Raw genomic sequence first — 15,662 nt, forward strand, 5'->3', positions numbered from 1 at the left:
GAACCTTCCGGACCCTCGAGGGCTCGGATGTGCACGAACACTGAGGTATGCTTGGCTTTACCCTCGGCAAAGCCAAGCCTCCTTCGGGGGCTGCTACGGGGCGAACCCCCGAGCGTCCCCAAAAATCGCCAACGTTTTTTCGAAAAACTTCCGTCCCGTCTCTAAGTTTCTCGTACACTTGGAAAAAACAGACGCGAGGCATAAGCAACTACGGTACGGGGCCGGCCGAGTCGTGGGGCCGCCTACACCTCCGGGATATGGCACCCCCTCACCACCCCACGCCTACGTTGCTTATGAACGTGAAATTCCTTGCAGAAGTTTATCTAAGTCGCGTACGAGAACACGGAGGTAGAGTAAAGAAAACGCGGGCTCGAACGCACAAGGCCTCGATGGGATGTCAAAGTGCGATTACAATGAGTACTAATTCATTACATGGGCTTCGAGGCCCAGTCTATTTACAGGCTATCATCCCCCCTCTGTGGATCTACAACAACATCGAACTCGGCTATCGGGGGGATGTCAGCTTCGAGCTTTTCGGCTAAGGCAGTGGCGAACTCCTCCACGGCTGCATCGGCGTCGTCCATGATAGCTGATGCGGCGTCCGCATCGGCATCATTGGGAACAACGTACCCCGACGACACCTTCTGGAGATCCATGATATAATGTGTCGAGGCCACGGCGAGGGCCCGTAGGACACCGAGACGGAAGGTGCTCTTGGCATGCTCGGCGATTCGGCCACCTAGCGCTCGCAGGCGGCTGATCACCGAGCTACCAGAAACGGTGCCCTCCCCCTCGAGCTCCTGGCACACGCTCACGGCGGTTCACTCCAGGTTAGCGTACTCCGCTTGCGCCGCCATGAGAGCAGTGTTGACCGCCTCCTTTGCCGCAGTCTCGTCTGCCACTTGCTGCCTCAGCTCTGATCAAAGAAACGAGGATAAGCTACAAAAAACTAGAACCCAACAACATCGAAATTTCGAGCACTCACCTGTGATGTTCTTCTGCGCCTCTTCTCGCTGGACTCGGGCGGCCTCCTCGAGGGAAGACAAGGAGTTCTTCTCCTGGAGGGCGGCCTCCGTATTCCGGAGGGTCTCATCCCTTTCCTCGAGGGCTTTGCCCTTCTTGAGGGTCCCGGTGAGCGTGGTGACGGTTGCCTTCTCGCGCTGGAGCTCAGCCTCCTTGTCTTGGAGCTCGGCCTCCTTGCGCTGGAGTTTGGCTTCCTTCAGCTCGAACGCCGTCCTAATGCGCTACAGCTCGGCGGATTGCGCCTCGGCTTCCTGAGCCTTCTGCTCTGCTGCAGCCCTCTGGACGTCGCGCTCACCGGTGGTCCGCGCCAACTCCTCCTCCAGCGCCTGCCGACGCGCCTCCAGATCTATCATCTTCGTGTTGACGTCGACACTCTGGAGCGTTGTGCTACACAAGCCAGCGCACCTGGGAGTACAGCTGGGTCATCTCGGCGCTTTTCTTGCGCGAGATATCCCTGGGCCAAAATACGAACGATTCTCGGGAGGAGCCGCTTACCTGGCTAATCTGGTAATCTGTCGTTCGATGGAGCTCCAGGGCGCGTTCGAGGTGGTTTTGAATCAGAGAACCTGCCTCGAACTGTGCCTGCCAGACGGCCTCCTCCTCTTGCTCATCACGGAGAAACTCCGGGGGGGACCACGGACTGGATGATCGCCCCATGCTGGGGCCCCTCGGATGTCCCCTCGTCAAGCACCTCTGCGCAGGCCGACGTGAACTCAGCGATCTTGTCGGCGGTGCTCGCCGCAGCAGCGGGGTCGATGTCTCTCGAATCCCTGTATTCCTCGCTGTTGTCCGGCAGCTGCACCACCGGGATCACGCTGTCCGTCGCCGCTTGCGCCGTCACCGTCGGCACCATCATCACCGCAACGACACCCTCGTCCTGGCCCTCTGCAGGCACTGTGACGTGGGCTTCCTCCACCATCGGCGCCCTCTGCGCCGACCCCTCCGCGACTCCCTCGACCCCAGCCCCCGGGGGCCCGGGGATGAGGGTCTCCGCCTCCGCCTGGCTGGCGGGGCGCTCCTGCGCACCCCCACCAGATCCTTCCTCTGCGACCGGCCAGGCGGTGCTATCCGCGCCGCTCTGACCGACCTCGGCTTCGACGTCCGGCCGGGCAGTGTCATCTGCGCCGCCCCGGCCAACCTCCCCCGCCGCGTCATCCGGAGTGGCTACCACAATGCCACTCTGGCCGGCATCGCCCCCGTTCCCCAGTGCTCGAGACTGTTGGGCCACCTGGGCCCCTCGATCCATGACCTCCCGCAGCTTTGCGGCCTCCGCCACGATGTCCACGATGGGCGGGGCCTGCGGCGCCGAGTGCGGTGTGGCTCGCGCCCCGGTCTTGAGGGCTTTGGTCGGCGCGAGCGGGGCTGTGTCCTTGGCGACGTCCTCGGAGCTGGAAATCGGGGAAGGAAAGCCAAGGTTAGCAGGATTGGGGGAGTGATCAAATGAACACAACAAATAAAACTAGAGACACTTACCCAGACCGGGCACTCATGCTATGTTTGCCCGTGCCGCTCCTTCGGGCCCGAGGCACACCGACGCCCCTCGACGCCTGACCCGAGGGTGTCACCCTCGGGGCAGGCTGAGGCCTCGAGGCCATCTGCGCGGACGTCTCCGCGCTCGCCGCAGACCCATCGCGCCCGTCGACACCGTGTGCGCGGGGACCCCCTCGCTCGTCGCCAGCAGGGGCGACCCCTGCTCTGCCGCGGGCACAGACGATCCTTCCCCCACTGCCGGCATGGGTGACCCTCGTCCCGCCGTCGGCGTGGGTGACCTTTGCTCCGTCCCCGTGAGGGGCGGGTCCGCCAACGACTCTGGTGCGGGCCTCGCCTCATGCAGTGTCGCTGGCGCGTCCTCGTCGCCGGTCTCTTGATAGACCGGTGGGGAATCCGCACCTGTTGCCGCCACGCCACTACCCGGAAGGTGGGCCTCGGCATCCGAGGCGTCCTCCTCCTCGTCCGAGGACTCGGGTGTGGCAGGCCGTGGCTTCCTCTCCGCGTGAGCAATTTTGCACGCCTTGTCGTGCTTCACCTTCCTCTTCCTCTTCCTCTCAGCGGCAGTCTCCGCCGCCTCCTTCCGCTTCTTCACCACCTCTGCATGAAGGCGGTTGACCTCACGTTCCTTCGGGATCGGAGGCCTCGAGGGGTGGCACCTACGGCTCACCCCCTGCAAGACGCAATCAAATCGGAGTCAGGAAGCAGGAAGGAGAAAGGAACAACACGAATCAACAACGGATCAAAATCGAGACTTACCAAGGAAGGAACCCCGGCTCGGGGCACATCTTGATCTCCTAGAGATCGTTTGTGTCGTTGGGGAACTCCGCCACCGCATTCCTTGCCCTCCGGGCAGCGATGCCTCAAGGGAGCAGTACCATCGACGTCCTCAACCCCGAGGCCAGAACCCCGGGGGTGAGGCTGAAGATCGGTAGGCTTCTCTCCGTCAGAGGAATCACCCTCTACCGGTGGAAGTTCGCGATGACGGCAGCCGCCGTCAACCCCTTCCTCGCCAGGTGCACCAGCGCCTCGATGAGGATCTCGAGCTTGGCTTGGCGCTGGGGGCGACACCCCCTAGTCCCACTGGGCTGGTCTCTCCCGAAGCACCTTTTTGGTGAAGGCCAGGAGCTTGTTGCGGAAATTGCGCAGGTAGAACCACCCATGAGTCCACCCGGCGTTGTTGGTGGTCATCTTGTTCGAGATATACAAGTTCTTCTGGCTCGGGCGCAGATGGAGCATCAAGCCTCCGGCGCGCGCGAACCTCTTCGGATGCCCCTCACGTTCTCGACGAAGAGCTCACTGTGGAAGAGGCAGATCCACAGATCCCAGTGGGCTTCGATCCCCAAGTATCCCTCGCAGACGGCAACGAAGACCGCCGCCTGCGAGATGGAATTGGGGCCGAAGTTGTGCAGCTCCGCTCCATAGTACTCGCACAAGGCCCGCATGAACCTGCTGACGGGGACGCTGAATCCCCGCTCGTGCAGGCGCATGGTGCTCACGACGTAGCCTTCGGGGGAGTTTGGCTTGGTCTCCTCCGGCCGCGGGGCAATCCACGCCGGCCGCCCTGGGCTGATGTTTATTGGTAGCAGCCGGTCGGCCGCCAGCTGCTCCAGAACCGCCTCCGTGGCGGTGGACTTCCCCCACGGCACTGGCTCCCGGATATCCAACATGGCTTCGAACTACGGGGAGGTGTGGGAAGACAAGCTTTGAGGTGCCTAAGGTACGCTCTCGCTCTCTCCTTCTTCTTCCTCTCGCTCTTGGCTATGGGCTCAGGTTGCCGGGGAGGCGAAGAAGGCAAGAAGAGATGAAGGCAAATGGCCAGGTGAGCCCAAGCAGTCCCCCCTTCTCTCGCTTTTATTTCACCATGGCGCGCGGATACGCCGCCACGGCCCGAATCCGCCGCATTCAAGGCGGTAGATTTAGTCGTCGCTGACGGATGGGTCCCACGACCGCGGAGTCTCCCACGCGCGCATTCGGCAATAATTATGGCGCGGTAATCGACCGCCGCCGACGCCGTTTCGTCTACTCGAGGTGGTCGCCTGAAAAGGCAAGCCCGCACCGCACCGCACGAACTGGGCCACGTCGCCCACGACCAGCGGAAGACCCGCGCGTACGACCAAGCGACTCTGCGCCGCTTGCAAACCGTGACGGAATATTCCTTTCGGGGGCTCTTCACCCTCGAGGGAATCTTATTCCGAGGCCTTACTGATCAGGGGTTCGAAGCCTGGCCCGTCGAGGGTTCGACAGGCTCCCCAGATCGCCAGAGTCAGGGACTGCATGGACGTGTCGTACAAGCTACCCTCGAACGCGGAGTTCGAGACATCCTACGCAGTGTTCAAGGCCAGTCGAGGGTGCCTAGCAGGGGATCCCATCGAGGGAGAGCATCGAGCCCTCGGACCCTATCGAATGGGTCCGAGCCCCGCCTAGCGAACCTTTGCGAGTGCTTTATGTGACGTGTCCACGGACCACGAGCCGACCCTTATCGAACGGGGCACGGACGTCCACTTGAACTACCATATAACAGCTCACTAAAGCAACCATAGCTCGCGGCCTGGGCATGGGTAGCATGGTGCGCTTCACCCCTCCTCCCTGCGGAAGGGCGACGAGGGCCGTAACCAAAGTCGAGGGTTCCCTGAACGCCTTTACATAGGCCGGGGCTCGGGTGCTCCTCGCACACCGCGGCTCAGGCCACACCCTCGAATAGGTCGATGACCGTCGATTGTGAGGTTCTGTGTGTCTAACCAAAACCCCTACCATTGACGCACGCCTGCCTAATGGTTAAGCTGGATACTGGGTCGCTGTGCCAGCACTGAGAATGCCGATGGCGGCTGAAAGAGTGCCGATGCCGGCTGAAAAAGACGCTGGACGGCCACCCCAGTGAAGCAACCAAGCGGGGCGACGTTTATAGCCCTTGGACGAGTACAAACACTCCTCCAAGGCCTCGGGGGCTACACCCGCTGGTGCGCTGACACGCCCCCACGGAGGAAACTTCACACATTCGAGGACCGAAATCTCCTGCAAGGGTGGCACCCACCCATACACTTTCGGTCGTCCTCTCCGCGAAGGAGAAGGAGACTTCATTGCTCTTTACAAACAAAGATTACAAAGGGCTACAGGCTTAAAACCATCGAAAAGTACAAATGGATTGCCATCTGCGTGGCAATTTTTCCTGTCTTGGGGAGGAGCGAGCGACGAAGAAGAGCACCGAGCCCCTGGCTGGAGCGACGGCCAGGCTGCTAGGGATGTGAGGAACAGCCCCCAGACCGCACGGGTCCAGCGGGATGCTCTCCTCGCAAGTTTTCTTCTAGCATCTCCTCCACCGAAGACCATGAGGGGGGTCGAGCTGGCGGACAGCACCCTCCACACCGTCTCCCCGAGAGCGACCTTGTCACCAGGGGGACGATGCGAAGAACAGCCACCAAACCTGGCACCAACGCCATGGTCAGGCATCTCCATCCCCCTTCAGGCTAGGGGACATCGCAGAAGCAGGACCCCAAGGGCCCAGTGCTCTTCTACTAGTCCCACTGAAGCTGAGGGATGGTGCGCACGCCCTCTTCGGCTTTCCCCCGCCGCTCGCAAGCATTCTTCTAGCACCAGAGCCTAAAAAAGCCAGGCCGCCCCATCTGGCGGCCGGTCACGAAAGGCAAAGGAAAACATTACGAGACTTAGGCGATGTTAGAAGTAGGAGCAGGGAAGTTGGAGAGGAAAGGGAGTCTCACGACCCCTATTTATAGCTGTGACGGGCGCCAAGCTTCAAGCCTGTCGAAGGGCGAAGGCTTGGACCGCCCAAGACGCGACGCGACAAAGCAAAGCTGAGCCCTTGGACGCTGAGCGGTGCGGCATCGGCACTGGCCGACTGCCCTCGACCGGCACGCCGCGAGGCAGCCGGGGGAAGCAAGGCCAAGACCCTGAGCGCGGGACAGCGAGGCAAACGCATCAGCTGCAGAGCAGCGGGTGCCATCGTGGCCCTGGCCCGCTCAGCACGCTGACACGTCTTGTCCCCGGAACAAAACAAAAGGGGGCGCACGCCTCGAAGTACTCACCCCGCAGGCGCACTACCCCGACCGACGAGTTGTCACATCCGCTGGGCCGGCACCCAGGTGCGCCTGGCGGGTGCACAGCACCGATCGATCACGTCAAGGGGTGAAATCGCCGAAATACCCTTTGGCCGAATCCCCTGACTCGACCAAAGCCTCGGGGGCTACTGTCGGGTACCACCATTAAGGACACCCTAATCGGGGTACTAAGATCACCCTAAAAAACGCAAATATATGTTAGGCGACTGGGCCCATGAAGGCCTACGACCTCCTTCCAATCTGGAAGAAAGGAAAGGACTCAAAGAAGCCCAGCATGCGGCCCATTCGCACCCCTCTCGGACCCGCGGGGCAATCTCCGCCTCGCTCGAGGGGTCCCACCGAGACCCTCGACTGCGCCCCGCGTTTCCGCCTAGCTCGAGGGTAGCGAATCTACCCTCGAGCGGGCGAAACATCTCCGCCTCGCTCGAGGGTAGCGAATGTACCCTCGTGCAGGCAACTCATCTCCGCCTCGCTCGAGGCCACCCCTCGGCGTAAAGGACAAACGGCCCTGCCGCTCACCCACCCGTCGTACAGAGGAGTTAAATGCCAACCACTCCTCCACAGCGCCCAGGACAGACGGCGTCAGGCCGCCATTCCTCACAGTGGCTGTGACCGGAGTCCCGTCCGCCAACTCCGGACACTGCTCCGCCATCCCGGACGCTGTGGCAGCACTGTGGAACCTGCGACGCAGGACAAGACAGGCTCGGCACTGCTCCAGTTACTGTTCCGCCAACTCCGGCTGTCCGAACTCCACCTCACCACACGTATGGCCCCGGGCCCGCCTCCTGCTCGGGAAGGGATCCGGTGTCGCCACGTGCCCCTCAAGGAGGGGCACACAGCACTAGCAGCCGGAGGCCCGGACCTCCCCCCTCGAGGGGTCCGGGACCTCCACGCGACCCTCGGACCTCCTTAGTGCGCGCGCCGGCACTTTGTTCAGGGGGGTCCGGGACCGCCACGCGCCCTGCTACCGCTGGCGCACGTCTATATGCAAGATCCTGACCTGCAGGGCCCACAGAACGCCACCATGCCACATCTGGAGGACTGTACACCCTACAGCGACGACCACGCCGCCTGCTGGGGCTGGCAGGACGCCGGCGTGATCTCCGCGAGACCAAGGACGATATCCAAGACAACTGCCACGCCCGACGCCATGTCCCACAGTGTACTTCCTACAATATTCGACCCCTGCACCCCCGCTATTCGGGGGAAAACGACGACTTCTACGTTCCCCTGCGCATGTACACCGCCCCTCCTTGTGACTATAAAAGGAGGAGGCGAGCTTCCTTTAAAGGGGACGTTCGGGACCGTCACCTACATCCGCAATCATCATCACACGAGCACAACGCTCAGCACTCGATATTGGCACTCGCCTCAATCAGTTTCTCCCCTAGCAGAGACCTGGGAGCTTCCCTCCCTCTCTCGCCACGCCTGTATCCCCCTACTACAGGCACCTCCGGTGCAAGATAATACAGTGCCCTCGCACACCCCTTGCTAGACGTACGGCCCCGCGGCCGGAACCAGGATAAACCCGTGCGTTACTGTGTTGCGTCTTTCATCAACATCTGGGACGAGAAAAAACGCAGCATTTACTAGTTGGGATCCGGACCCCGGGTCAGGACGCCGATAATTTTAGATATCGCGAGATTTTTTTAGGAGAAAACGTGGGATTTATTTTGCGCATGGCATGGTGGTCTCTGTCGTGCCAATAATTGACGGACATCCATTTCGCCACTCTATCACTTCCAATAATTGGTGAACAGTTGATGGGCTTATTCAGCTATTAAATGATTAGGAGTGGAATAGCTCGAGAACTCTCCTTGTTGGATCTATTGAGCCTGATCGGCTGATCTGATCAACAGTGCAATTTGACTTAATTCGGCTTATTTCCTCTCACACAATACTATTCATTCGACCAGTCGTGCACTATTCATTCGACCAGCCGAACAGCCTCATTGTTTAGCTCACTAGGCACCTTTTTGTTAAGCAGGCGATTAGCTCTTTGATTAGTAATATTTTTCTCAAAAAGCTTCGCTCGGCTCCTTGCTCATCCCAAGCAAGATACCCCTCAAAAGAGATACTCCCTCAATATACTTTTATAAAGCATACATGCATATCAAGATTCAAATTTTGCAATATTTGACCAATAATTTGACTATTTATTTTTTATTTTTATAATACAAATTTTATATGGTTGGATTCGTAATAAAATATACTTTATCATGATTATAAGTTTATTACCATAAATGATATAATAGATGGTACATGAATTGTCAAAGTGTTATTTGAAAGATTGTGCCCTCTTATACTATGCCTTATAAATATGGAAGGAAGAAGTACTAAACAAATAGGCATGTCTCCTCGAAAAAAACACATAATAGCGTATTTCATTTGAACAGCAAAATCAACTTTCGCCTCTCAATAACATGCCAAGAATTCAATATTTTTCACATGTTGCGACAGAAGATATCAAATGGTGTCGCTGTTGTTGAAAGCAATGAGAATACATTTAATATAAAAAAGATTTAGCTAACCTGCGCCACTAATTTTTGCAGGAGTATACTTAACATGAGCTACTATCCCCCTTTCCAATTCCATGGAGGCAGCGGCGGAACCAGAAAATTTTTGAAGGGGGGCCAAGAGGCTAAGCCAACATATGGCCATGGCGGCGGCCGGCGGCGTTACTGCGACGTATGTACGTCTGCAGTTCGGCTGAGGCGTCCGTTAGTTTGTTATACCATTGTAAAAACGATTCAGAGTCTATGTGCCATGTCTGCGGCTAGGGGCGAAGCTACCTCTAAAATTATCATGGTGCAACCGTTAAAGACCATAAAAAAATTAACAATACATGGTAAATGCAAGTCTAGCTAGTGCTAAATTTTTCATTACCCTGGTGCATCGGTACCAGGCAAACTGTACGTAGCATTAACCCTGGCTGCGGCTCCTCCTAAAATAGCTCTGGTACAGTTTTTTGATAAAGTAGAAATTGAAGTTGTGTTAAAAAATTGTTTCGTAAAACGGCTTCAGTCGCCTAGGATCATGGTAGCCGCGAGAAGCCACAATTTTTTGCTCGCAGGCAAAGCCGTTTTATGGCTTTATTCACGACTCCCATGATAAAATCATTTTGAAAATGATACTTTGACAGAGCTTTCATCAAAAGTCGGTGAGGAAGCTATGCAAAACAGACTACTTTTTGCTTGTAATTATTGTCTCTTAGACTATGTACTTGATTTCAATTGAAAATACAACGTGAGCTACTTAGATATTGAATTTATTGTAGAATCACTTATCTAATTATTTGTTATATACTGAAAAAAGAGGGAGGTTCAATTTTTTTTTCAGCCTTAGGGGGGGCCGTGGCCCCTGCTAGCCCCCCCTGGTTCCGCCGTTGCATGGAGGCATGCTGGGGTGCATGTCCCTATCTGCTCCAACCTGAGCGTGCCCATCCCTAGCTAGGAGAGTCGGAGAGAGCAACCAAGTGTAGTGGTGGACTGGTGGGTACACGTGGATGCCTGCAGGCCCTTTGAAACCGGTGAGAAGTTGCTTGGAGCTCGACCATTCTTTATGGTTTCCTTGTTCGGTTCCTGTGTTTTTTTGCTGTGAAGGGGTAACGCGTCAGCTATTTTGTGCATGCTAGTACCGAGACGGAGACGGCGGGACGGGGAGAGAAAGGTCTTTAGGGCCTTGGGCCTTGGCTATTTTTATGCACTGGTACTCCACTAGCTCGTATACGGCCTGCATTATGGGAAGGTGGGGCCTTCTCTGCGGCTCCATCCTATATACAGTAGGAGTATATGGCTATAATTACATGATGGTTTCATGCCATCCTATGGTTCTCCATGCAATTCGTTGCTGCATTATCAGGTACTAGAGTTGTCGATGTTTAGTTAAGCTAATATATATATATATATATATATATATATATATATATAACACCCCTGAATAAGTTATTTAACACGCTGACCCATCCGCGCCATCGAAACACACGCACAGACCCAAGCCCATCTAGTATTCATCCCGCAACCGGAAAATTAAGAGGTTCAAACCGGGAATAGGTCTATGTGACCGGAAAATTAAGATTAGTCATGGCTATTCATCCCGTAACCGGAAAATTAAGAGGTTCAAACCGGAAATTGGTCTACGTGACTAAAAAATTAAGCTTAGTCATGGCTACCATCCTGCAACCGGAAAATTAAGAGGTCCTAACATGAAAATTAAGAGGTTCAAATCGGAAATCAATTTTCTTGTTAGAAATTTTGATTTTTCGATCACAGCTAATACTCTTGCCCAAACAAATGGATTTCTTATATAGTCCAACGTGCTTGATATACTCATAATTTTCTAGTTACAAATTTTGATTTTCCGATTACAATAACACGTTTTTCTATTTTAGAATCTTTGTATTCTTGTTTCAGCATGAGAAAAAACAATATTTCGGTTTCAGGGATACTTTTTCTGGTTACGAAAATACCTTTTCTGATTTGGGCTTTCTATCAAGCGTGATTTTTTGGTCGAAATAGCAATTTTTCGGTTTGGGAATACCTTTTTCCGGTTTGGGTTTTCTATCAAGCGTGACTTTCCTGTTGAAATAATTTTTTTCCGATTTAGGAATATTTTTCTGGTTTTGGTTTTCTATGAAGCCTGAATTTTCGGTTGAAATAAAAATTTTCCAGTTTGGAATACCTTTTTCCGATTTTGGTTTTCTATCAAGACTGATTTTCCGGTTTCGGAAATACCTTTTCCGGTTTCGGTCTATTGCTACCTCTCTGGACGTGGAGGGGGGTTGCTGAATACTAATTCAGCACACTGCGTGCTAAATCGCGCTATATATATATATATACACCAACGGGTTACTTTACCCTTTCCAACTGTTGAAAACCAGCTAGTCATTAAATTGTGAATAAGAATCTTTCCAATACTACCAAACCAAAACACTCACTAAGGTTGTCGTTTGCTCGGTGGACAAACCTTTGACATGGCACAAGCGCTTAGACATCTCTGTACTGCTTTACAATTGTATTTTTCGCCAAAAATGTGGTGTGGCACGTTTTGTCCATTCGTGCAGTTAGAGTCATTGGCGTTGCCTAGTCTGAAATGATGACCAAAACACGCTCCAAATCACACACTTTTTTTGGACCCCTTCACATTTCTAGTCACAACAAAAGCTAAGTGACTCAGCCGTGTTCTAGGCTCTCCTTTTCTTATCAAATCTGCTGCCTACTTTGAGCCAGCAACAAAGAAGTGGTTCCATAGCCGCATGAATATGTCTCAACTAAACCTTGTCCTAAGAATCATGATCCCACAAAATTTGCCTTATGTCAGTTTCAGTGGAAGTGTCATCGACATAGTTACCAAGACTGGAAACATGAGAACTGTGCCAGTGGAGTGTCATGGTGATGACACTCCTCTCACATTTCATGACACTCTCCTCTTCTCTCTCCTCATACTATTGGTACATGTTTGCAAATTTAATGTCTATGACACTCCTATAACACTCCCACTGAAATTGACCTTAGCCCAAACCCTAAACTCACCACACATCTAAGATGATTTTGTTGTTGATGGATCGGGAAATATTATTTGGGGTGGATAGTCTCGCATAATAAACGTCCAATTTAAGACTATATGTTAATTCTCGAAATGTTTGGTAAAAGGAAGTTAGGTTTGCAGGCACAAAAATACAGAACTCCATGCTACTCTGTTGTATACCATGAAGTTAAGTGAAGCTGTCTCCATTTTTGTGTGGCGTAGCAATTCCTATCCTCCGTTGGCCGTGTTTAGTTTTTTACCTGTAAAATTTTTGCAAAGGAATCTTACTAATTTGAAGTACTAAATAAAGTCTATTTACAAAATTTTTTGCACAGATGGGTTGTAAATCGCGAGACGAATCTAATGATGCTAATTAATTCATGATTAATCCATAATCAGCGGATGGTTACTGTAGCATCACTGTTGCAAATCATAGATTAAGTAGGCTTATTAGATTCGTCTCGCGATTTACAGCCCATCCATATAAAAAGTTTTGTAAATAGACTTCATTTCCTACTCCATGTATGTGTCAAAATATTTGATGTGATGTTTTTTTTTACGGGGTTTACATGTAAAGATCTCGGCCCTAGTACTAGCACGCACATGATGACGGTGCCCCCACCAGCTGTGCCTATCTAGACGTACACCAATTATATTGCACTCACTCTCCTAAAATAATGCGACTCACGTTTTCGGAGTTAAATAATTTAAAATTTGATCAAATTTATATAAAAATAAATTTATTTTTATAACACTAGCTACAGCTACAGTACCACCCATCACATTCATTTTTGAAAACTTACCCATCACATTCACCACACCTCCCTACTAGTACTCCTGCTTCCCTAGACTAGCTCATCTCCTCCTCTCTCTACGTGCACTTTCTCTGACTTCTCCGGTGTGAGTGTGACCACTCGTGCTCCCCTCCTCTCCGATTTTTTTTATTTTTAACATATTTTTCAATTTTATTTTAAAAATTACCCGCACGGACATATATTTGCAGATCTAACCCTTTTGATCACGCCGGTCTGCGCGGCGTGACAAAAACACACTGTCGCGCCACATATATTGGCGTGACAAGATGTGCCACGTTGCCATGCTTTGGAGCGCTCGGAAGGGGTCTTCCAGCTCATATTCCACGTGCCAACCTTATCACGCCACTCCCACCGGCGTGACAGTACAGCCTTGTCACGCCACCCCCGCTGGCGTGAAAAGGTCTGACTTTAGAAAAATTATATCTTTTTCATACGAACTCGGATGGAGATGATTTTTATACGAAAATTGTAGCTCTCAACGAGATCTACAACTTTGTAGTTTTGAATTTTTTTCATTTGAAGTCATTGAGATGGTTAAATAATTGATTTAAACTTTTGACAGCATATTAAGCACTTTACCTCTATCGGATCATCTCTAACTTGACATGTTTTCATGGTTCTACAAATTAAGTTCTATATAATATTTGATATATGAAATAATATGGACTAAATAATAATAGTTCGATAAGAGATACAAAGAGAAATCAAACTATATCATCATTGAGTACGGAATATAATGCAACACTCTAGGTATTATTAATTATAGTTATAAACTAGATCAAGTATTTTTTTTTTGAAAGATTAAGATCTTAAAATATGATAACAGTTTGAAAAAGATACAAATGTGTAAGTTTTATACTAGTAATAAAGTGGTTTAGATGAAATGAGTATTTTGTTGTTCTCCATCTTATGGCCTTCTTTTCATTGTATCTCCTTTGGTCAGCGCAACGCTTATCGATTTGCACTGCTTGGTTTGGCTATCCAATATCATCGCTCAAGGTGCCTCCATGGTCCCACCACTCTAGATATATATTATATTAATAAGCAAGTGTTGTTATAGAAAAAAAAGAGACAGACCACATTCGTCGAGAGGGTCTAGAAATTTATACATTAATCTAAAAAGGAGAAGGATTTACACCATTGGATTTTACGAAGAACTAATGATCTAAACTGACTCAAGAGGCCATATCATATACAATTGAAAAATATCTAATTAAAGAATTAAAGAATTAAAAAAATTAGAATATAATTATAGAGTCCATGCCGAATACAAAAATTCGTCAGACTTTCCCACCCAATCAAGACTACGCCGTATGGCACGTCTAATGGGGATAAAACAGGTTGATCCTGATAGATGGAAGTAAAATGATGAGGCATGATGATGGAGTCAAAACAACATAATATATGGATGCAAAAGAATGACACAATTATTGATTGTTTTATATGCTTATCTGTATATGGGCTTCCAACAACGTCAGGGACCGTAAGAAATTCGGCACAACGGTAGTAGAGAAGTCTCCATACAGGTGGTGGTGGCAAAACGGTTGTACATATGGACATGTAACTTCGGAGTTGATTTGTACAAAATAGATATAATGTATATGCACGTAATTTGATAGGCAATGTGAAAATATGTATAATAAGACTTAGTGATGTATAGTGGTTGAAGAACAAACTCCAAGGAACAAACAAAATAGCCTGCTACAACAAATTATTTATAATAAAAAAACAAAACATATCAAAACTGGCCACTCTATTAGCATGGACCAACTCATAAGTTAAAGCTATAATTAATAATACCTAGAGTGTTGCATTATATTCCGTACTCAATGATGATATAGTTTGATTTCTCATTGTATCTCTTATCGAACTATTATTATTTAGTCCATATTATTTCATATATCAAACATTATATAGAACTTAATTTGTAGAACCATGAAAAACATGTCAAGTTAGAGATGATCCGATAGAGGTAAAGTGCTTAATATGCTGTCAAAAATTTAAATCAATTATTTAACCATCTTAATGACTTCAAATGAAAAAACTCAAAACTACAAAGTTGTAGATCTCGTTGAGAGCTACAATTTTTGTATAAAAATCATCTCCATCCGAGTTCGTATGAAAAAGATATAATTTTTCTAAAGTCAGACTTTGTCACGCCAGCGGGGGTGGCGTGACAAGGCTATACTGTCACACCGGTGGGAGTGGCGTGATAAGGTTGACACGTGGAATATGAGCTGGCAGACCCCTTCCGAGCGCTCCGAAGCGTGCCAACGTGGCACATCTTGTCACGCCAATGCATGTGGCGCGACAGCGTGTTTTGTCACGCCACGCAGACCGGCGCGACCAAAAGGGTTAGGTCTGCAAATATATATCCGGGCGAGTTATTTTTAAAATAAAATTGAAAAATAGGTTAAAAATAAAAAAATATTCATCATCCCCAATTTGTTTTTTTTTTGAAATGATCATCCCCAATTTTCTCCGTGTCATGACATCTTTCATTTTTGCTCCTCTTGTGTGACGCCGTGAGGTGGAGTGTGTGTGTCCCATGCATAACACTAGCTACATCCTACAAGAAGCAAGCAAGCCCATATTTTTTTTCTACAAAAACAAGGTTTCACGATACTTTTTCCAACCTTTATTTCAAAATGCTCGTGCAACACTAGGGATGGTTCCGGTATTTCAAAAAAAAAACACTAAGCATGGTTCCGCACCGGTTTCTTCCAAAATGAAC

Source organism: Panicum virgatum, chromosome 6N (assembly GCF_016808335.1).
Source record: "Panicum virgatum strain AP13 chromosome 6N, P.virgatum_v5, whole genome shotgun sequence".
Classification (NCBI taxonomy): Eukaryota; Viridiplantae; Streptophyta; class Magnoliopsida; order Poales; family Poaceae; genus Panicum; species Panicum virgatum.